The sequence below is a fragment of the Equus asinus genome, chromosome 3 (assembly GCF_041296235.1).
Source record: "Equus asinus isolate D_3611 breed Donkey chromosome 3, EquAss-T2T_v2, whole genome shotgun sequence".
Taxonomy (NCBI): domain Eukaryota; kingdom Metazoa; phylum Chordata; class Mammalia; order Perissodactyla; family Equidae; genus Equus; species Equus asinus.
The window spans coordinates 89,809,305-89,835,137 of NC_091792.1; the positions used below are offsets into that span (position 1 = coordinate 89,809,305).

At 34.4% G+C, this 25,833-nt stretch overlaps 1 protein-coding gene across 7 annotated transcripts in view; it reads right to left on the bottom strand.

Moving 5' to 3' along the window:
• The window catches only part of CCSER1 (coiled-coil serine rich protein 1), a 1,220,070-nt gene that overhangs the window by 877,284 nt on the left and 316,953 nt on the right, over positions 1–25,833 (bottom strand). The gene's annotated exons all lie outside the window — the stretch shown is intronic.

Below are 25,833 nucleotides of genomic sequence, written 5' to 3' on the forward strand. Positions count from 1 at the left end.
GTTTTGTTAATTCTATATCCATTGAGGAATCACATTGTTTTCCGGAGAAAAAAATAGAAACAAATTTCAATAACGCTATTTCATGAAGAGACCTATTGCTGTCACCTCCAGGTAATCTGTGGTGTCTTTTCCCATTGAAAGCTTCCCAACATTTGCTCAAGTTGTATATCTATGCTTAAGGGATGTAAGAGTCCCCCCTGGGGCCAACCCTGTGGCTGAGAGGTTAAGTTCATGCACTCCGCTTTTGCAGCCCAGGGTTTCACAGGTTCGGATCCTGGGTGCAGACATGGCACCGCTCATCAAGCCATGCTGAGGCGGCGACCCACATGCCAGGACTAGAAGGACCCACAACTAAAAATACACAACTATGTACCAGGGGGGCTTTGGGGAGAAAAAGGAAAAATAAAAATCTTTAAAAAAAAAAAAACACAGAGTCCCTCGCAATGTGGAAAGACTTGCTCTATCACCAACCATAGAGGTTAAAGAAGTAAGTTGATCATTTTCTGCAGATCTAATGAATATAACATGGAGAGATGGGCTCCAGTCCACCTGAAGGGCAAGACATTGGGGAATGGGAATCTGAAAAGATGAGTTTTTCTTTTTTCTTTTTTTTTGAGGAAGACTGGCCCTGAGCTAACATCTGTGCCCATCTTCCTCTCCTTTATACGTGGGACACCTGCTACAGCATGGCTTGACAAGTAGTGTGTAGGTCCACACCCAGCATCCAATCCTGTGAACTCCAGGCCTCCAAAGCGGAACGTGAGAACATAACTGCTGTGCCACTGGGCCAGCCCCTGAAAAGATGAGTTTTATCAAATGCAAAGCACTACCTAGTCATTGGCAGACGATTCTTCATGAATCTACACATCTAAGCATTTAACAGCCAATTTGCTCCACAGCTAGTTTGTCAGAAATTTGTATAAGCAGACAGCTCTGAAAAGATGAAGATAAAGATAACTTGCTCCCCTCCTGAGTAAGATTTGCTTACTTTCCGAGGTACGTAGTAAAGAATTTAACCTTGCCTAAATTTAAATTTGCCCTTGGCTTCTTCAATGTCCTCTCTAAACCCTTGGAATGTCTTTCCTGATAGAAGTGTTTTTGTTTGTCTGGAGGCCTCGGGTCATAATGGGTAGTCTAACAATAGGAATTTGGGAGGGAGCTGGCCACAGTAGATGTAATTTGGGGTGGGAGAAGTGGATCACAGAGTATCAGCTTGCCCTTGGGATGAGCTGGAGACAAAGACTGGCCATCTGGGCAGTCAACTATACTTAAGTAATAGAGCCTCAAAAAACTCTGGACACCAAGGCTTAAGCGTGCCTCCCTGGTTTGACAATCCTTTGTTCACATTGTTTACAGAGCTGTTGGAAAAAGAGCTCCGTCCATGACTCCACTGGGAAAGGACAACTGAAAGCTACACACTTGGAAATTTCCTGGACTCTGCTGTATGCATCTTTTCCCTTGGATGATATTAATCTACATTCTTTCATCACAATAAACCATAACCTCAAGTATAAAACAGCTTTTGGTGTGGGTCCATACAGCAAATTATCAAAACTGAAGGTGGTTTTGGTGATGCCCGGACTGGTAACTGATGTAGTGAGAATGGTCTTGTGGATTATTCCCTGACTTTGCACAGGGTAATAAAGATCATGTTTTCTCCAGGACAGAGAATGGGCAGGTTTGCCAAAAGTTTCTATAAAAGACAGAATCTTCTAATCTCAAGGTTCTTCTTCGGAAATACACCCTCACCACATACACAGGCATCACATGGCCCTCATCATGTAACAATGCTACTCTGGGTGCTGCTTTTGTTGTAAATTATAAATTCTTTTGTCTCAGACCCAGATGTCTCATATCTTTCTTCCAATATCTATGAAACTGTAACAGCCTAGCTCATTAGCTTGAGTTCACGGTGAAATCTCAGACGCTTTCACAATTTCTGACTTCAAGGTTTAAACTAGTCCTAACCATATCTAAACAATTATTCATCACCTATCTTTAGAAAGATTTATTAACTAAAAAACTCATTCTAAGAGTGAGCTAGTGGCCAGTTTGGAAATGGTTTCGGTTACATGCAATATTATCTTTAAATGCAGTGAAGAGTCCCATAGGTGGAGTTAAAGAAGCGTACATCAGACATTCTTGTGGGACACAGAAACATTTCACTCCACGCTTGATAAGCAAACTCATTTTGTGGTGTGAAAGTCTACAGCACCACTGCCATGAACTCTTGTCATGGGGTGGCTGGTAATTTAAGGTGACAGCACCTATTTACTGTGTGACATCCTGTGCTCTCTCTTCCAACTTAATTAAAAAACAAAATATAATCACCCACAAGATTTTGAAATGCTCATTTCCATTGGTTGCTAAATTTTCCAAATCTAACTCCCATCTAGAAACATTTATGACTACAATGTAGCACAATGTGACTGCTTACAAATTCAGGCTTTAGAGTCCATCTATACATTTACAATCTCTTCCTTTTCAGGAAAGATCTATTCTCAAGTTGCACCTAGCAGCAAAGAGTGAAAACTTGAGATACACATGGCTAAGACTTTTATAATAACTCAGTGTATTATATGTTGGTATCTATTCTTTCAGCTCCATAGAAGGCCTCTCTATATATTAAGTGTTATACTCTCTATTCAACAACCACTGAGTGAACTGTGAACAAATGACACAATAATATGAAACATGGGCAATTGCATTTGAACTCCTGGTATGAAACTTATTCAGTCTGTAATTCTTTAGGTTGACTGACATGTATTACCATCAAATGTTAATCAGGTAAACATAAAGGTCCCAAATGCCAATATTTCCGTGAATCAAATTTTTAAAAATAAGAATTTTGAAATAAATGTGACTACGTGTAAGGTGTGAGCATATTTTTTTAAATAGCAACAATTTTAGTAAATTCCTTTTTCTCCTCTTCAGACCAATCCCAAAGCCAAACACAAAGGAAACATAAGCTACTTTCAGGGATTTGTTTACACATGCCAGAAAAATATACTATCCCAAATATGATAACATAGGCCCCCCTGCCTCATAATACTTTTTTAACAAAAACCCTATTAAGACTCCTGTGATATTGAAGACTGACTTTTTAAAAATATTGGTAACAACATTCATATTTTTTACAGTAAATATTTTAACAGCCTTTATAGTTATGCAAATAACCATTGAGCCTACAAAAAGATAAAAGCTTTTCCCTCTTTTATCTAGCATATACACTTGCAATTCAGTTCTGATTTGATTTGTAGAGTTTGTTAGCACAGTTTGTCACAACTGAGAACCCTCAGTGACTGAGACTTATTTGCATCAAAACAACTTTATTATGGTGCATGCAGCTTAGCTTGATGGCTTTCTTATTACTGATGCAATTGTTAGCCCATAGCAAGAACAGAAAAAGAACAACATCTCTGAGCCTGAGTGGAATAAGTGCACTTCTCACTTTCCTCCTGCTGAGTGAAAACTCCGTTTTCATCTAAACTACACAATATATCGGTGAACCTAATGGGATCTGACAGTCCGTCTTAAATAGTGTCATTAGGTAACAAAGAGAAATCTGAAGCCATATAACCCTTGGTCATTTTGATGACTATTTCTATCTCTTTCAATTTGAACAGATAACTGGAACTCTCCACCAAAAGACTTTCTGAAATTCTATGCTTTTTAATCTGGGTTTCTCTCTGTATAGTTCTTTCATCATAAAACAATGTTTTAAGCAAATGGTTGCAAAACATGGTTCGTGAGATACTGAGTCATAGGAGAATATCATTAATGAAGCACTGTTTCCATATTATCATTTTAGATTTGCAACCTCACAAAACCATACAAAACCAAAAGTAAACTGAGAAACATCTGGTTCCCAAATTTCCTTTGAATAAATGGTATCGGATAAAAAACTTAAGTAACAAGTCTCAGAATATGCATATTAGATAAATAACATTGTTGTTGAATATATAATGGGCCGTTTCCAGGAAAAGGATGTGTGGGTACTAGGGTAACAGAAAAACATTTATTTGTACAAAGCAAAGGGCAGCATCAGTTTTGAAAATAATTTGTATTTGTATAACATCATAGCATTCACAAACCAAGTATATATAATCCCCTTGAGTTAGGTACTACTAACAGTCACCATTTGACAGATTAATAAATTTATGTTTGTAGTTGTCAAGTAATTTGCTCAAGGTTAGACAATTTATAGGATTTGAGATAGGATTTCAAACCAGGCAGTCTGAATCTTGAGCTCATGCCTCTCTAGTTTTTCAGTATCTTGTGAAAAATGCAGAGAAAAGCTGACTTTAAGGACAAGAAAATTGACTTAATCAAAATTATAATTTTGATAAGTAGCAGAGAGAGGGCTCTCTTCACTTTTACTCTCACTTTCATTCTCAAATGGTCTTCCATTGCTTTGTTTCACTCACATTGTTCTCTGGCTTCCAGCTTCAATACTCAACAATTTTAAAGTCCTTTTCTTCAAATTAATTTCTCTTCACTCTCTCCATTTCCCTTTTCACTTCCCTAACCACAGTTTCATCCAGGATGAAAGAAGTGAACGGCTAATATCTATAACTCCCATGGTTACGGTGGCAAAGAGATTTTTCTAATCCAATTAATCAATAAATGGTGGAATTTCAAGTAGTGAGCTTGGTGAAAAGTTGAAGTGCATGATTTTAGAAAATTGGGGGAAGAGTCATTCATAGTTTTGATCTCTATCATGCATGATCATAATATCTTAATTGTGAAACAACAAATGTTTATTGAGTGATAACTAAAATGTCAGCCACTGTGCTATGCACTCTTTATGTCAAGTAATTCTTACAGCCAATCCACTATTGTTGTTTCTGTTTTATATTACAGAAACTAAGGCTCCTAACAGTTAGCAACTTACCTCAAGTTCAAGGGTTGGGAAGCAGCAGAGTAGGTGTTGGGACCCTAACCCTAAATTCTCTGCTACACTGTAGTGTAATCTCATCTAGACACACAGCTAGATCTAGTAATTCATACAAATATATCAATTAAAAAAACTTCTTGTTTCCCAGGGGAGAAATAAAGAAGATTATAACCAAATAGAAATATTTGGAATGAGAAAATACTGATGCTAACATTGCACTTATTTATTCATCACTTTTTCAAAGGGTTGTCAGGAATATTTGAATGTTCTTGATTTCCTTAGTTTTGAGGGTCTGCAATATGGTAAGTGAATTCCAATAAGGAGAGTGAATGGAAAATAATAGCATAATTAAAGCCTGTGGAAATGGCTTTCTTTGTTCTTTTCACCATGACAATCATCTGCCATGTCATCAAGATTTTAACCACACAAAAGTAAAATAATTTGCAAGCATGGGCTCTGCTGTTGTGTATTATGGCTTTTGAAATAATGCTATTGAACAGGCATGTTGACCTTTCTCTGGAGATAAGCTGAGCATTAATTTCATTATCTACTTTGTATGATAATGCAGACTTTTCCTCTTAGAGGTAAAAAAAAAAATAGGGCTTATCTATTTTCCCTATATCCTTACAAAACTTATTTAAGGTATTTTTGATGAATATAAAATATGGCTGTTAAATTCAATAAATCTTATGAATCTGTAAAACATGTTTTATATTTATCAAGAAAATGCATTTCACAATATTATTTTTATATTTTAAGTTGGATCTTCCCAATGCTTAGCTTCAAATATTTCACTTTTCAAAAACTGTCAATGGAGCCACACTGCCCACCAAATCAACTAAATCCAAGACCTTATGTTAGCATCTTAGTTTATTCTGAACCTAGCCAAACTCTACCTGCACAAACGAATTCACTCCGTCCTTATGCAGAACCTATGGGTGATGTCTGAAATTGCCCTCGTCTTGCCATTTTCATGCTTTTGCTGTTCTTCTTCCCCTTTCTCAGAATATAAGAGTCTCTAACTGTAAATCCTACCTCTTCTTCAAAATTCAGGTAAATTATCACTACTTACATAAACCACACATTGACCTCTAGACATCTATCTTCGATTCCCATAACATTGTATTTGTGCCTTCTTATGGGTTTTATTTGTTTATTTGGTTGATTGGTTGAATGACTGCTTGTTACTGTTATTTCCCTGTGCTATAATTATTTTACAGCTCTCATAGTCTCTATAAAACTTTGGGACAGGAAGTAGGTCTTACTTACTTTGTGACTCAATATAATATATAATTCATTCAACAAACATTTATTTGGCAGGCTCTGTGTGGGGTGCAGGAAATGAATGTAATGGAGATATGGTCCCTATATACTCAGAGTATGTATTCTAGTGAGGATGACAATTGAATTATAGTCAAAAGAAACGTAAACTAGAAATTGCAACAAGAGCTAAGGATGAGCAGAACTGGTCCTATGAGAGTTTATGACAGGGTATTTTACCATGTCTAGAAGTCACAGAAGAAGTCTACGGAAGGCTGAGTTGAACTGCCATTCCTTCATTTAGCACCTACGTACGGAGAGCCCACTACATTCCAGACAATGTTTTAGGCACTCAGACTAAATCAGTGAACCTATGCCTTCCTGATGATTTATTCTAGAGATGACGTCCTTGAACATTTCTGTACTCTGTACCCCTTTGTTAGTTTTGCAAAACCTATGGACCCCTTTTTAGAATTATGTTTTTAAATGCATAAAATAAAATACCAAGAATTATAAAAGAAAGCCATTATATTGCAAAATAGCATCTAAAATATTAAAAATAAATTTATGATATAGTAATATGTTTATTAACAAATTAAATAAGATCTAGTAGCAGAACTAATAGCTATTGTAATTTAATAGAATGATGCACTTAAACAACATTTTGAAATTTCTTCCACAATCTTAATGTGATATAAAAATATATGTTACGTGTGTTTGTGGCAAAGTTAGAGGCACTGTAGATACTGCTATAGTTTGTTGCCTAAATTTATACTTGAAGGAAATGATGAGTTTCAGTCAGAGGTTAATGAAAATGTGGATGAATTTTATTCCCCAACCGAGTTCACAGAGGGTCTGATTTGATCCGTGAGTCCACAACAACAGAATTCCTGGCACCCTGAGAAGGCAGACAGTAGACAATAAACATGTGAGTAGAGCTGAGTGAAGAGGAGTTAAGAGCCTCCACACCCCTATACACAGAGCAGTGGGGGGAAACTTGTAGACAACAAAAACATGGTGTGGAAGGGCCCTGGAGGCAGAAGGAGCATGACACATTTGAGGAAACAAAAGAAAACTGATGTGACTGCTGTAGACATTGTGAGGGCCAAATACTACAAAAACCGGCTAGAGTGGAAGGTAGAGAGAAGACCACGTGGGGCCCAGCAAGCCAGGTTGAAGGTTCTAATCTCTACAAAGTGAGCACTTAGAGGATACTGACAAGTCTTAAATCCCAGTTATCAATATCCCAACAGAAAAACCAAAGTGTATGCTTTTCTGAAATTATTTAGCTATATGAAATTTAATGGAAAAGAAAGCTATTATAGAAATGTTGCATTTGGGTTCTTTCATGGATTTTGTCTTTGGTGGAAATATTGATACAAATAAAATAAAATATTTAGCAACTTTGTGCAAGGAAAATTTTCTTCTATTCATTAACATTTACAAAAATATCATAAGTCAAATAATTGTCATAATGCAAAAATGAAAAATTAAAAAATTAAAAATATTTTATAACTGAATGATTCATTCCATGAGGTCCTCACCATTATACTTCACATTATAATTATTATATCATTTCATTATTTCTGAAGAGAAATGAACTACTCTACGGAGACACACTAGAGACTTTATAAGATAAATATTTCAAATATTTCAATTAAAGAACAAGTGAATAATCCATCAATGGATTAATTTTGTTTCATAAGCAGGCTAAAATATGATTTAAAATGAACCAATGGTTAGGCTGTTACAAAATACAGTATATCATGCTGCAAAACAAGACACGATGCTCTCAGCTAGTTTATGAAAGAAACAAATCTGAGCAAAAGTAAATCAAAGCTGTCAAGCAGTAAAACAATATAACTCTAGTTTTTAAGTAAAAACTTTTAAAAAGACTTCTAGAGTACCTGAGGACGACAGTGACAATATAGCTACTTATCTCCTGTAATATCTCCCTCAAATAAGGAAAAATGAGAAGGAAAATTAAATTCTACATAACAAAAGCCAGTAGGAAAATTAAGTTCTATGGACATTCTTCAAGCATAAATTGAAGACAGAGAAAGGCAAACTGCAAAGTCCTCTCTCATGCTGTAGCCCATCCCCACCCATTAGCTGCCACATGCAGGCTGAGAAAAACTGTAGGGAAAACGAAAGAAGGAGTGAATTGGAACACTCACTTGGAAGACAGAACCCCCCATACACCTGATAATAATAGGAACTTGTGGAATCCTGCTCTCGTCAGTCCTCCTTAAAGAATATACTACAAATAAATATGACACAAATTTAAAGATAGCAATAGCTAGAAAAGGTAGCTAGAGTTTTCCCCATTCTATAAAAAGGGAAACAATGGTGAAAGAGATTAAATGAGAAGACTAAATTCAAAGCAACACTAGTAACAGAGCTGGGAATTAACCCAGATCTTCAATTATCAGGGTAATTAAACCAGATTTTCAATTATCAGGTCAGTGTACCTTCAATTAAATCACAGCTTTCTCCTCATTCTAGATTAATCAAGGTCAAGCTAGAGACTCTAGACACACACTGAAATCAACAACTGCCACACATTCAAATACTGGTTGCCTGCAGAGATACTAAGCAGAGGGAAGATGATGATTATGAAGTCCAAGCCATGTAACATGGCATGAGCCATGAGTCTGTTTTTCTCAGTTAAAGGATACATACTTAATCCTGTCAGCTATGTTGCAAATAGGCACAGATAATCCTAATTATCAAACCCTCACTACTATATGGGGGAATCTAAAGCATTTCTAAAAACTGGAATATTAATGTCAACATATGATAGTTCACGTCATATTATATTGTATTATGGTATATTATAGTCAAGGCATTTAACTGGAGCCTTCATCTCCTCATCTTTGAAAATGTGATTAATTCTACTTAATAGGATTCTTATGAAGAATAAATTAAATTCTTAAGTGAAAGCAAAGTATCTGAATATTAAACATATAAGTCACTCAAAGTATTTTTCCTATTGATTTATTTTTGAAATGTGTGCTGTCTTCCTTATCATCCCATATTGTTATCTGTGACTCTTCAGCAACATAAATGCTCTCAGCCTTTGATATAGAAAATGGAAACTGGGTTGTTCTGAAGGATAAATGGGATATTCTTTGTTAAAGTGCCTGGGATAACATCTGGAACATCCTATGTTTCCTGAATCACAAACATTTAGTCAATGTTTATATAGTAGACACTCATAAATGAATGTCATTTTTAAATGAATAAAAGAACCAATCAATGGATAAATTGACAAACAAAAATACCCTCAAATATTGGAATCTGGAATCCTAGGATATTTACCTTCACCAATTTGATAAATAAATACATCCAATGACTTCTATGAGAGGATTATTTAAAAACACAGAAATGGATCAGTTTTTGAATCTTCCCAAAACCTCCCATAAAAACAGGATAGCAAAACTAAAAGTTTCTGGACATCTACTACAAATTCCAGTTATAAACTATACTATGAACTCTAAATACCAATTAGAAAAACCACCAATAGCCACAAAATCTGCGTGGTCTCAGTAATTTTGCAAGAGGAAGCAGGGGTAAGGCATCAGTTTTCCCATGGCCAGTGTGCAACACATTAATTGAGAACTTTGGTAAGTACAGTGGGCCAATCAGAGAAGAGCAGCTAAAACAGGGACAAAATATTGCAGACTCAAATTTGTGGGTGAATGCAAGGGGACCATGGTAAAGTCAGAATGGTAGTGGCGTAGACTGGATCATGTGAAATCTCAAAACTAAACAACCTAAGCTCCTTTCCAGGACAAAGTTCCACACTGGAAAGGAACTCCTAGGAGTATAATCTAAATTACAAGGAGAAAGAGCAGAAACAATAGGGACAAAGATAGGAAAAGGAAAGGATAGACACTTGGAGGGAGTATAGAGGAGACAGATGATCAAAAGTACAGATCAATCATTTTGATCATTTTGTGAAAATAAAAGAATTGGGAGGCCTAGAGTTACGAAGCTAGAAAAGCCATCATAGATAAATCTTCCCTCTATTAAACGAATTTATTTTTTAACTATGAGAAGTAGGAAAGAATTTTGGTGGAATCTCATTCAAAATTATTTTAAGAAAAACAAAATAAGCAGAATAACATATCTAGAAACACAGCCTCGCTCATGCATGTGTTGTGTATGGCTGCTTTCATGCTACAACGGCAAAGCTGAATAGTTGTCATGGAGACCACACATCTCAAAAAGCCTAAAATAATTACCATTTGACCCTTTACAGAAAGTTTTGGCTTCCCTGGCCTAGAAGACAACTGTAAGAAGCGCCAACTTTTAAAGACTGAGTAGAAGAGGCTAGCACAGTAGAAACTGAGTACAAAGGGAGACTGAGAAAAAGTGGTCAGAGAGAGAGTAGAAAAAGAGGAAAATATGGGATTATGGAAGCCAAAAAAGAGGAGTTTAAAATGGTAGATGTGATTCTTTCAAAATACGCCAAGTCTCTATAAAAGGAAGACTTAAATGTACCTGCTGGATTTAGAGATATGAAAATCACATAATTGAAAATAAATGGTGTGAGAAAATGGAAAATGTGAACTCTCAAGGGGATTAGTTTTTAAGGATGTAACAGAGATGGGGCAATAGCTAGAGGGGGTTGAATGGTCCAATAAGAAAAATAAGCAGACTTTTGATTTATGAAGTTATTACATGTTCTCTCATCTGCACTATTACTTGCTCTTAATTATAAGGTTTGCCAAAAGAGGTCTCATAGGAATATGTTTTATTTATTCTTACAAGAAAAATATCCATCTATTCTTTTAAAATCAGATTGGAGGAAGTTAGTTTTATACCGCCTTATTGTTGACCCTTTTGATGTAACAGTAACTTCAGAGTAATGCTTTCTAATTCATATGATGCAAACTGTTGAAAGCATGTATTCACACTGGGCACGCTTCACAGAGTCCTTATCTAGTCCGACTAGAGTAAAATTTAGGAAGAAAACTAGGTAGCTGACTCATGAAAGACTCAACTGGAAAAACATATTTCTGTATGTGTGTGGCCAGAGTACAGACTGATTTTCTGAGAATTTTCAGTGATGTGATGTAACACTATCACACATTTGGGTACACAGCAGCTCTCTGTTTTTAAGTAACTTATTCTCAGTTCCAAACCCGCAAGTGTATCCAGACTATTCTGACTCTGAGTATGACTCAAATATCTAATTATCCTTCAAATAACTGACATTCCAAGGTGAAATGAAAGCATTTCCCCTCTTCGTACTGATTTAAAAAGCTTAATACTTTGTTGAAAGGACTTGTAAACAAAATATTCAGGCTCAAAACCACACAAACTAATAGAAAGACACCTGGTGAGCAACAGCTTGTAATTTCGCAAGTAGGAAAGTAAAAAAACAAGGAAAGGAGGCAACCTGCAGCATATAAAACCCACTGAGGATTTTATGAAACTCAATGAAGAAATCTCCAGGGAAGTAAATACCCATTTTTGAGATTTTTAGGATCTTTAAAAGGCAAAGCAATTTAACAAACTAACAATGAATGCATTTATGCAGGGAGAAAAAAGTATCTAGAAAATGTCATTTCCTTTACAGATCTATGTTTTTCGTTTTCCACTACAGCTCCCTCTAATAAAGAAAAACAAAACAAAACAAAAAGAAAGACAATTTTTTCCTGAAAAGATTTCAACTCACATAAAACTAATTCCCAAATGTTAGATGACTAATAAACAAACATGAGCTCAACTGGGACTAATTTTCAGCCAATTACTAATTAAGGTGAATTACATACATCTGTTTTTAAGGAAAACCATTTGTCCAAGTTAAGTAAAATATTTGCTTTTGACAGTATTTTAATTTTTCTTCTGAATAGGAACACATATTTGGTCACAGTTTCATCAACACTAACAGTCTATGAAAAGTAACACGTTGGTTAATCGTTTTAGTAGAATTATAGAAAAGACTATGATTAGATGATGATTAAATTCTGCTCTGTATTTCCCCATTGTTGTCATATAATTATATATAGCAGATTCTAGTTTTAGAACTGTAAAAACAGTTTTAAAGGATATATGTGGCTGCTGAGAGCCCCCTGCAAATACAGACTCTTGAAAGGCATGAGGGAAAATACCTTTTCCCCTTTCTTGACAGAGCAATATTCTCTAAAATAAAAGTGAATCATGATATGGTAGTTTGTTATATTCTGCCTACATCTAAAGAACTATCTGTTTTACTCATTTGTACTGAGTTTTAGGAAACCTCGATAAAATAAGTATACCTAGCATGAATATTATGGTATCAGACCCTTAATAGAAGAGCTGAAAAGTAATTGAGATTTATGTTATTAGATTCAGAAAATTGGACATATTTTATGCGCATTCATATTTATTTTGCTAAATGTTGATAAGTTGATAATAGCAAAAACGAGCAGTATATTCATTTTCTTGTCTGTAAAAACAGCTGGTTTCTGTATGTTGTTCTTAAATCATCAAATTGTTAGATAAATATCAAGGGAGTATTAGTCATTTTTAAAGAACAGCAAAAAGGGTCACTAATCCATTAAAACATAGTGATTACGGGCCAGCCTGGTGGTATAATGGTTAGGTTCATGCACTCTGCTTCGGCGGCCCATGGTTCACTGGTTTGGATCCCAGGTGTGGACCTACACACATCAAGCCATGCTGATGTGGCATCCCACACACAAAAAATAGACAAAACTGGCTGAGATGTTAGCTCAGGGAAAATCCTCCTCAAGCAAAAAGAGGAGGATTGGCAACAGGTGTTAGCCCAGGCTCAATCTTCCTCTCACACACATACACACAAAACAACAACAAAATACTGATTACAAAATCAAATTGCCCCAGAAACACAAAATGTAGATACATGTACTACAGCCTAAGAGTAGTTATTAGGCTGTAAAATAGTTAAAAGAAAGAGGATTGTATATATTATTTGTTTTCTCATGGTGCCTGGGAGTGACTTATACAAGATGCTTACTAAATATTTAAAAATTTAATCAAAAAGAATAATTTATCACAAGTTTTAGAATCAAACAGTAGACATCTGTCTACAATGCTTGCCTGCCCAATATACAAATCATTGTGTTGAGAACAAATGTAAAACATAAAAAGACTAAAAATCTTTTCTCAACCATTAGCCAATATGAGATTAGGCACGATGCAAATACCAATTTCCATTATCGATTGTAATGTAAGTAAGACCTCACCTAAATACTGAAAAATATTATAAGAAATGTTACTCTGACATTTTCAAATATGGCAAAAGTGTATAGAAAAGGAGAGTTGGTTCAACTACATTCAAAAATTTGGATGCTGAGCAAACGTAAAATGGAAAGTATTTTGATAGTAAGCTCTCTGAGAATAACTAGATGTAATTGTTTAAATTTAAAAAAGGGGGAATTTAATTAACTCTCAAAAGTAGCTCTAAACTGACCATATCTCTGACTATCTGAAGTACTTTCTCAAGGGAAATGTGAAAGTCCCATTTCACCGGTCATTTAACAGAGCAATAGAAAATATAACATAGAAAACAATTGTGTATTAGCAAAAACAGACAAGGTGACCTAATTCGCCTTTATAACTTCCCTACATTCCATTTAGAATGAATGAGTTTCATTGCACAACATCTAGATGCACGGATGAGGTTTCAAGCAAATTTACTTTCTCAGATGACTGAAAAGAATATCACTGAGCAACAGAACACACCTGTGCTTGACAGACAAATTTACTTTTACGGTGACATCACAGGGTGGAACTAAACAGCACCTCTTCAGGTAAATTTATTGAACATAAATGAAGTGATATTATGAGCTCTTTTAAGTTTGCTCAGAGTGAAGTAATTCTAACCCAGAAATATCCACGAGTAACTGGATAAAATCAAATTTCTAAAACTGCACTGCTAAAGACAAAGTTTTAAATCGAACTGACTCAACCAAGGCATGGCAACAGAAAGTCACAAAGTCTCTTTTATTAGTAGGGTATCTGGAACATATTTGTTTGTGTTTTCTTTAGATTTTTGGTAGTGTAGACTTTTTTTTTTAGTGGGACATAGAGCAGCAGAGAGAAAGTGGTCAGTGTCAATTACTAAATATAAAAAATGATAATTTAATAAGTAAATACCAAAAATCAAAGTCAATACCTTTTAAGTGAGGGCAGAAGGAAAAAAAAACCCTCCAAAACATGCCACATAACTATTTCCTCAGTGCATTTCTTTAGTCATTCCAGATCCAAAATATACATTCTCAAAGTCAGCTTAAAAGGGACCCAATGGACTGTAGAAGTCTGTCCTACTGCCTAGAATAAACACATAAATCAAATACTGAGCAACCACAACTTTCAAGTTAAATTTTGCTATAAATAACTGTATATTATCATCATTTTCCATCTCTGTCAAATACTGATAAAGATTCACTCTTTAAATCACGATAATTTCCCCTATGCTGTCAGCAAAGAGATTTAATATGGTGATTAAAAAAATAGAGACTAGTATGTGCTCCTTCTAAGACCTGTGTATTTTATGTAAAGCTGTAAAAACTATTATATATTTTCTTTAATTGTACTTAAAAAATATCAACTTATTGAAATATAATAGCCAAACAAAATTGAAAATTCAGTAATTTATGCAAACTATGTAGACTCCAAAATATATCAGATACAAAAAACATATAAATATGAGCCAATTTTATTAAATAAGTCTTTTATGTTAGAAATTTAACTGGTATACTTTTTGGAAATTATTTGTATTCATCAACCTAGCTTTGATTTAATTTTAGCTAATATAAATTCCATTACCAAAGTCTAATGAGCCCTGATTTCTCTGGGGAAAAGACTGTGCTGGTAAGAGATTGTCCTAACTTGTGACAAAATTGTCAAATATTAGTGTAATCAATAACATCACCTAATATTTAATAAGAATTATTATAAACAAGTGGCACTGGTATAATATTTCTGTATTAACTGTCCAACTTATTCTCACCAAGAGCCTTACGAGGTCACCCACCTATTACAGTTGAGGAAGCTGGGGCTCAGCAGTTAAACCATTGCTTCAGGCCTTTCTAGGTGAGACAGCTGTGATTCAAACCCAGTCGATCTCAAAACCTCTGTGGGTGTGGTTTGTTTGTTTTCATAAGACCCCAGGATGGGTTAAGGCAGCTATTTCGCTTGGCAAACCAAATCCAGTGCAATAGGGTCAGGGTGTAGTTAGAAGGAAAGAGAGAATCTGGGAAACGTCAACGCAGCATTCCCCGCTCGGAGTGTCAACGGAAAATGATATTACATCTATCTTCTCAAGGTATAAAGGAAGATTACGTTTCTGTTAAAGGCAGCTATCAGATAACTTTAAAGAAGTCAGAAAACTATAGCTATTATCCGAAAAAAATGTCAAAAGAATGTTTTAAAAAACAGTAACCAGGCATCTTAACTAAAACACTGAAAGATTTTAAACTGCATCTAATTATATCTCGATATGTAATAATACAACTCCCATGAATATGAGAAGTACATATTGTTTGATCATGATTTAATCACTAAGAGACACAGGGAACAGTCTTGAAATGGTAGGCACGTAAAATTGAGATGGACACAAAATGTAGGTTATTGCAAGAAAAAGGTACATCACACTCACTTAAGGACAGAAACACTAAAATTTTACTTTGAAAATCTTTTTTTCTTTTGGTTTAAATTATGATGAACCTAAGGCAATACTAATGATGGTACATATAATTCCTAAAATCAACTGTTTTCTTCTAAGAGCTTTGGAGCCTTCAAAAATCCAAATTTACAAAGATTAAGTTTTTTAAAAGACAAGTTTATATAGGAAAATATTCTCCAAGGCATTTAACTATCTTTTATATTCAATAAAAACATTTTCAGAAACTGATTACTATTTCATTAGGAAAGATAACAGGAAACCAATATTTTAAATCATTAGAAAACAGCAAACACCATATAAATCAGATTTTATATAAATTCTGGATTTTAAACACTTTTTATTTGACTATGCAACTAGTTTTCAGGGCTTTTTTGCCTGTGATGCAATTTGCTTAATTTTTAATAAAAAGAATTTCTTTCTATCTTGTATTAGCATTATATAAGAAAAGCTCACATATATTTGTTAAATGAAATTGAATATTTCTTTTACCTTTGGTTTTTGAAGTAGAAGAAAACACATGTACAGATACAAAATTATTTGGCTTTTCCTCCTCCTGAAGAAAATTTGAATTAATAGACCTTAGTGAATTTATTTCTGGAAGAAGATTAATTTTGATCTTGAAAATTTACGTTAATATTTTGATCTTATCTGGGTATAAAACACCCAAGGATTACAAAAACATAGTGTCCATGAACCAGAAAGTATCTAAATCTTAAAAACAGTATTTTAGTATTAACTGCCTAGGACTTCAAATAGAAATGCTTTTATTGTAGACTCTTTCAGGTATTCGCATGTTTTTTTTTTTTTTTTTTTGGTTAGGAAGATTGGCCCTGAGCTAACATCCATCGCCAATCTTCCTCTTTTTTGTTTCGCTTGACGAAGATCATTGCTGAGTTAACATCTGTGCCAATCTTCCTCTCTTTCTTACGTGGGATGCCTCCACAGCGTGGTTTGATGCCGGGTTTTGGGTCCTGGGATCTGAACTTGCAAATCCCAGGCCACAGAAGCAGAGTGCACAACTTAACCACTATGCCACCGGGCCGGCCCTTGTGCATCATTTTATATAGTGAGATTAAGTTTCAAATATCTTTTCTTGCTTTCAACTCTCCTTTCTGTCACTACAAGTAGATACTCTAATATTGGCAGTTATAATTTGGTTGATTAAAAAAAGGAAAAAGAGCAAGAAAATTAGAGAATTCAAAGACTTGTAGGAACAACAAGAGCACGTGAGGATGAACAAGGAAGCTGAATTTCATTTGCTGGATTTTGTACTAGTGAAAAATTCAATCTTCACACCAAAGAATGCAAGAATTAGACACAAGGGGCTCGTGTTTTGGAAGCTACAGCCCACTGTTTTTCTGCTAGCTCTGCTCCAGCTGTTTTCCCCTGGGCTAACCACTGCACAGGAATGTGGCAGCTTGCTGTGGTGTTACTTAAGCCCTATCTCCCTGGAAAACAGGCCTGAAGCTTTTCTTATCAGTATAAAGATATGTTGTTTCCCTCTATGAAGCTTAATTCTAATCAAGTTTCTAAGGTATCTTTACCTAATAAAGAAATATGCCTATCTTTAAGGAATCAGACAAAAGGATAAAAACTGGTTTCTCATTCCCAGAACTTTTTTTCCTAGTTTTGGCTTAGCCTGAAAAGCTCCTCTCCTACTCTCATAAATAAATGCTTCTCTTTTCACCTGGTCTTGCTGAGCTCTTATCTCTTAGAACATTGTATATAATATTTCAAATTGTGAGGTGTATCTTAAAAACTTCTCTCTTCTCTCCACCCAGGCTTTCAACTTCATAAACACAGGCCACGCTCTTTAGATAGTGGCATCTCTAGCTTAATACTGTATACAGTATGAACTTCATGATTGTATGCCTATGACCATTACTGTTGGCATTTTATAGTGATTTTTTCAGTTATTCCTTTCTTCTTGATTCTTCTACAAACTTTTGGAAAGTCTTTAGACTTTCCGGATCCACTAAAATTTAGGATTTGGAGAATCATGAAAATCATCTTTCCAGATGATGAGACTGATTTGCCCAAAGTTAAACTGCTAGTAGCAGTAAAGCCAAGTCTGGAACGTAAAGTTCCCCAATCACGGAACTTGGATAGTCTTTCTCTTCTACCTCTAAAATCTACCGAGAATGAATCAATATATTCTCAAATCCTATGCTATTTATATTAATACAGCTGTATAATGAACCGTTGTACATATGTAGCTATATTTACCGCATGTAAGAGAAGATGTAGAAATGCCATCCTTTATTTGCCAACTAATCAATTCTAAGGGGATGACCAAAAATAGAATAAAAGCTGGTTATTAGGGAAGAAAGCAAGAGCCCAGTTAATTCAATTACGTATAGAGTCATAATAGGACCAGAAACAATTTTAAATTGATGCCGCTGCTGCTGGGATTGTAAATTGGTGCAGCCACTATTGAAATAGTTTGGAGGTTCCTCAAAAAATTAAAAATAGAACTACTGGATGATCTAGAAATCCCACTTTGGGGAATACATCCAAAGGAAATGGAAACTAACTTGAAAAGATACATGCACCTCCATGTTTATAGCAGCATTATTTACAATAGCCAAGAAATGGAAACAACCTAGGCATCCACTGATGGATGAATGGTTAAAGAAGTTGTGATGTATACGTACTATGGAATATTATTCAGCCATAACAAAATGAGAAAATCCTACCATTTGCAATAATATGGATGGTCCTTGAAGGCATTATGCTAAGTGAAATAGGTCAGACAGAAAAAGACAAGTACTATATGTTCTCATTTATATGTGAAATCTAAAAAACAAAAACAAAAACCCACCAAACTCACAGAAAAAGAGATTAGATTTGTGTTTACCAATGGCAGGGGATTGGGAGGGGGGAATGGGAGAAAGATGGTCAAAAGGTACAAACTTCCAGTTATAAGATAAATAAGTACTAGAAATATAATGTACAAGATGACTACAGTTAACACTGCTGTATGATACATGGGAATCTTGTTAGGAGAACAGATCCTAAGAGTTCTCATTACAAAGAGAAACTATTTTTCTTTTCTTTTTATTGTATCTATTTGAGATGATGAATGTTAACTAAATTTACTTTGGTAATCATTTCACAATATATGTAAGTCAAACACCATGTTGTATACCTTAAACAGTGATGCATATCAATTATTTCTCAATAGAATTGGAAAAAAAATTGATGTGAATTGTCTGCAATTTGGCACCTTTGTTAATAGACTGATATGAGTCTGATTCCAAGCTCTGTTAGTTACTAGTATACAAACTTGAACAATTTACTCAATTTCTAATTTTCTTAATTAATAAAATGAGCATATTGGTTATTTCATAGTACTACTGTAAGAATTGTTGGGCAACTGTTTAAAATATTAAATAATGTACCTGGCTTATAATAGAAATAAATAATAATTAGATTCAGCCATTCTCAACCCCAAACCAATATATTGTTGACCTAGAGATTCTTATAATGTTCCTAATCTAATCATAGGCTGGCTATAGAGCTTGGAGCAAGAATAAAGCTAAACATGAGGACTAAAAAAATAAAAATAAAAATAAAATAAAGGTGAGGGCTAACTGATTATAGGACTTAAAATTAGAATATGTTAAAACAGGCAGCCAATAATATCACAGAGATTGTAAACCACTCCAACTAAGGGACTTAATTCAAGGCAGTAATAGAACATAATCATTCAATTCATTTTTAAACGATGCTTACTTTGAAACAGGCATTATATCATGTATAGGAAACGTAAAACATAATTCCTATCAGCAGAAAAACTATTTTCTTGTAAGGGAACATTTATAAACACAATTACGTGTGTCAGGTCTGTAACAGAGCATAAAAGGCAAAAGAGGTGTGAGGAAAGTCTTCCCAGAAGAGGTGATGTTTACGCCGGGTCTTGGAGAATGAGTAGGAGTTTACCAGGTGTTTAGGAAGGAAGCGCATTTCATACAGAAGGGAAAGCATGGGCAAAGACTCTGAGATGGCAGGCTCAGAAAATAGGGAGAAATTCCTATACAAGAGCATAGGATAGGGCATACCTAGTGGGCAATGGTCATTAATGAGGTCGGAGAGAAACTTCACATCTAGACTTACAAGTGCAATCAGGTTTGGACTCGAGATTCTTGTTAGCAGAGTTATGTGGAGGCAGTTTATCAGAAGAATAACAGAGCCAAACTGGATTTCAGCAGATAACTGACGTCAGACTCATCATCTGTACTGATTGAGGAAAGTGGCAGACAGCTCAGTTAGGAGATAGTTCAACAATACAGGAGGAAAATGAATGTACCACTTCAAGCTGTGGCACATAAAAGCTCTCACTAGAAGAGAAATCTATAGGATTTGGTGGCTTATAGGCTGAGATATGAGAGTAAGAAAGAGACCTGTATTACGGAGATTTTTTAATCTTTTTTTAAAAATTAAGGTCATAATAGTTTATAACTTTGTGAAATTTCAGGTGTACAGTATTATTTGTTAGTCATCATATAAATGTGCATCTTCACCCCTTATGCCCATCCCCCAACTCCTTCCCTTCTGGAAACCACTAATCTGTTCTCTTCGTCCATTTGTTTACCTTCCACATATGTACACTGAGACTTTTTAGCTGGGGAGGTTGGTTAGATGATGATATTATTATCCACAACTGGAAATACAGGAGCAAGAGGAATTGTATGGAAGTGAGCAGATATCAATTCAGGTTTGTCTATGTAGAAAACTGGAAATAAGGTTCTGAAGATCAAGGATGGAAAATGGAAACAGATTTTTGAGTTTTCACTAGAGAGTATTTAAACCAAAATAATTGAATAGGTAACCCAGGAAGAGTGTTTAGAGATCAGACAAAGAAGAGGTCCATTACAGACCATTAACATTCAAGGAATAAAATAGGAAAAGAGGTCAACGAAGAAGATGGAAAAAAGAGTGACCAATGAGCTTGGCTGGACAGTCTGGACAGGAGAAAATTTCAAGAAATAGGGAGTGATTTCCATTTCAAATGCTATCTTGGCCAACATTGTCTTAGGCTTAAATTAATGATAGCTCATTCAGAAAGGCCCAAAACTCATATGTGAAAAGAAAAATAATACTTGCAAAACAAAACATAAAGAAATTAAGTCAATAGATTTTTTTCACTATATTCCAAGAAAGAAAAAGACTCCTTGGTATAAAAAATGAATCCTGCAGTGCTTCTATCTCTAACCTGCAGAGAGGAATTAGTTTGCATCTACCTGCTTTTCATGACTACAATTTAGTTTTACAGTTACCATTTCATTCTCCTTGCTGCAATAAGCCATTCGTTCATTGTGCTTTCCAGTAGACAGTTATGTTTCAGAGGGCTTTTCCTGTTCTTGAGGGTAAAAAGCTTGTGGGTGGTGAACAACAAGGGTGAAAATTCAGGCAAATGTGTACTCTTCCATCACATGAATTGTGCCAATTTCCCTTTTTCACTATGCTTGTTTTGTAAACTCTTAATACTCAATGCTCTACCCTGCTCTTACTAACTAACACAAGTATTATCATAACCATATTTTTCACAACTGGTCCTTTCGTCAGTTTTTTCTTTTTTCATTACTAGTTTATTAGGTGATGAAGTTTTTGCTTAGGGATGTTTTTCAAGTCCGTTATTGTGTAGGTATAAATTTGATATATATTAGATATTGACAGCAATAGACGGGAAACTTTAGGGGAACAAAAGAGAAAAGTAGAGACAGAGAGGAAATTGAACTTTTATTTTTCACCTGAGTCAAGTCTATTAAGTGAAAAGAATCAATTTCTAGGGTGCTCTTCAGATTCTTAAAATGATGTCAGTGATTATAATTATGCTAAAACTACTTTTAATGTTTCATATTCCTCCTCCCACCACAAGGTAAAAACTTAATCATACATTTTTACTCACTTATCTATTTTAATAAACATTGCCTTTAGACCATTTGCTTCTTCTTTCCTTTGCACCCAAGGGTTCTTTTAAGATATAGTATACCGATACCTTTCATAAAAGAAGATGACACCTTTGATCCATCATTAAAGAGAAAAGCCTTCTTTTGTGCTTTTAAAATAAATTTGATGAATTTCTTATTAATTCATTCATATGTAAGAGGAAATACACCAAATATTCAGAATTCCATCATAAACGAGACCTGGTCCTGAAGGAGCTTGGGGTTGGAAGGAAGCCAGCAAAAAGCTGGAACTATGATGCTTAATGACAACGTCAGTAAAACCAACCAAGAACCAACAGACTAAGATTCTGATGACATTAATATTCACAAGCCCTTTCAGGTGACAGAAAATTCCATGCTATCTATATAATATAATCTACAAACTAATTTATTTATGTAAATTCCATATGAAAACAGATACCTATATTCTTAGCATTTTTCAAATAGTAATTCTGATTACAACATATTATAATCAATAAATTTAATACCATAATTGTTATATGTAATACGTAATAATTAAATTTTACAGTATACTAGCATTATAATAATAATTATGATATTAATAATAAAACAAATATGAAAAATAATAGCTAGCCTTTATTAGAGGCTTATTTTGTGCCCAGCATTACCATCTCAGGTAACATAGGTTATCTCATATAATATTACCTTAACCTATGACAGAAGCAGTATTAATGTCTCATCTTATGTAAGAGGAAAATGGAGCTTTGAGATGTTTAAACCACTAACAAGTGTTGGTACACAAATTCTTATCCAAGACGATGTGATTTCAAAGTTCATGCCATAACCACTGCACCACACATTTTTAATGTACACTTTTCACATCGAAGAAGATCTAGTTTTTAAATAACGTAAGACTTAAGATGATTTTAATTTTTCCTGGATCCATCTGTCATTGGTAGAATAGAGATGTTCTGAGATAATTAAACATTAATGAAATGTAAATTATCTTTTGGTCCCAAAGCATTAGTCCAAGAGTTATAACTCCTCAACATCTGCTATGGTTTGATAAAAGTGCTATCAACAGCATCTCAATATCAAAATCACTATTTTAAGCCTGATTCTGGTAATGCCAAAAACTAATAACATTAAGCATCATAATTACCACTTAGTGCCATTAGATTATTTTTCTCAATATTATTTGGTAAAATCAACCTTAGTTAGAAGTAAAGAATTTGTAATAGACTTCATACAATAATGTATTAACACCACTCTGAAAATATCTCATTAATTATAGTATTAATAATACTTTGGAAACATATCCTTGTTTTTATCCTTTTTGTTTATCCTCATTGTTTTATCCTTTTATCCAAACAAGTCTGTAATTGTTTGGGGGATGATACATTACAAACATCAAGTTTCAAACTGTGACAACATAATCAAATTCTACGAAGTTCTAAAATGACTACTGTTTAACATAACTTCTTGTTAATAAACTATACTATCTTAGATTTTTTCTAACAGTTTTATAACAACAGCATTAGAACGATAACAGCAATATTAAAATGTATTTATTTACTTCTGTTATTTTCCACCCTTGCTTTGCTGTAAGCTTCATGAAAGTGCAGATCTGGTCTGATTTTTTAAAAGCTATCTTATCAAGAGCTAGAAAGAGTGGCTGGCACACAGAAGGCAGAACAAATGAACAGACTGTAGAAGTTATCTCCAAAGTGTTACTGAAATCCAAAACAGAAAAAAAAAATTCAATATAAACAGAAAAATGAACAGATCAAAACGTTTTCACCACAAAGTATAAATTGTATCCATGCCTTTAAGTAAATATTTCAAAAAAGAATTCTACTGATCATCCTCCCTTAGTATAAAGATGTAGTATTCAACGGAAATAAATTTCCTCTTTTGTAGCTCAGATATTGTCTGCTATGCAAATGTCTTTGACCAAAGATCATAAAATGTGCAAACGAATAGAAATGCATCCCACTTATATGCCCTAACAGAAATTGTTAGCCTTATGAGTTTACAAGGTAAATATGATATTAAAAATATATAAATGATTTTCATATGGCAAAAATATAACATCTAAAAATGATACAAATTAGAAAAGTTTAAGATTAAGATGAGATTTTTCTATCCTAACACCTTAAATCAAAAAATGCTTGGACAAAGCCAAGCGTTCATTAATATTTTCTACTCAGGACTTATTACAGTTACTGTGTTATTACAAAGTGAAAGGCACTTCCCCCTCTCAAGTATATATAGATGCCTCAGTGGAAGCACTTACTGATCATTATGGACACTTACTTGAGTTCATGACAGTTATCTTGTGGTTAATGGACTGATTATGAAACTTCAATTATTACCAAAGCTGCTTAAAGCTCTATTGTTAATATCCTAATAGAAAATAATGGATTTCAAATTTTTATGTGATGAGGTTCAGATGTCAAGACTTGTTTTCAACTGTACATTTCAAACACCTAATCTGTACTCTCTATTAATAAATTACATGCTCAGTTATTAGGATGATTTGTTGGAAATAATTACCAAAACTCTTCATAAATCTACCTTGGGAATTAAATTAATTCTCCACCCATTAGGTAGCAAAGCCAAACTTTTGGAAACTCTGTGGTAAAATCTATTTTTAAATGTTTTAGTTTCATGAGTTAACCCCATTTAAAAAGCAGAAAACCATATCATCAGAGAAAACAAGAAGGTTAGTTAATTATAATTTAATTTACATATCAATAGAGGCGATATATAAATTGAGGTGCTTAAAACTACTTTCCTCATTCATATCCCCCTCCTTTCTTTTTTTTTTTGTCTATCACTATTGTAAGGAAGATGTTGACTTCACTTTAACAAGCATTTACCAATTATGATAGACAGCCTGGTGTCATGAAAACAGCATTAGTTTTGGAGTGAGGTAAAAATCAAAGCTAACTTATAGCCAAGTTGATTAATCTGATTCTCAGATCCTCATTCATAATTATTACAATATTACAATATTATAATACATACTTCATAAAAATACTATAATCTAAGTGGCTAACTTACATAAAAGTGCTAGCTTAGTGCTAGCATAAGGATTCCTTTGCTGGCTCTCTCTCTCTCTAACATGCCTCCTCTACACATCCAAGTTTTTTATAGGGCTTAGTTCTGTCTCCTTTCTGGTCCCTCAATACACTCTTCCTTTAATGATATCATCGTTACATAGCTTTAAATCTATTTGCAGAAGACTCCCAAACGCATGTCTCTTGATTAGATTGGTTTAAACTTGTATATTCAATTTGTTGACACTTCTACTTGAATATTTTATGTCTAAAACTCCAATTCTTGGTCAATATCCCTACCCTATTCTGTTGATAAAATAATTTTTCGTATGGCAGTTCATAGCACTATCATCTTCCCAGTTACACAAGTCAAATCAAGATACACAAGAGTGACTGTGACACTTCAAGTCAACCTATTCATCCAAACTATTATCAAGACCTGTTAATTATACCTTCAAAAAGAATCTGCATCCACACTAAATGAGCCAATTTATGGATGAAATAACGTTGTTTTTCCCACCCCCATTTCTGCTCTTGCCCCTTCAAACCCCCATCAAAGCCTACACACATTCTCCCATCCATAGTCTACCAATAAGGCACTTCAGCAACCAGAATATTTTTTTTCAAATACAAATCTGATCACAACTGTGATATTGTGAATTCTATAAGAAATACATATTTGGTCTTCATTCATCCGCATTTCTGGCACAGAGTTCCTAAAACTCTTGGTAGTTCCCAAGTATGAGGGAAAGCCCCTCTACAACCCCAACACCCCTGTGCAATATTGGAAATTGGTCTCAGAACCTTTAACAACAATCTGCTTCCCATTTCAAAGGCTCCTCATTTGCCTGAAATAAAAGACAAATTCTATAACATGACTAAATATATGGCATGATCATTTAGCTGCCAAAAAATTTAATGGATATCCAAACCATCTCTCCACACTTTTCACTATATTCTCTGCCCCAGAAAGCTGAATTGTATAGACTAATCAATGGATTCTCATGCCCTTTCCTTTGATAGTGTACCAGCAATGGAGAG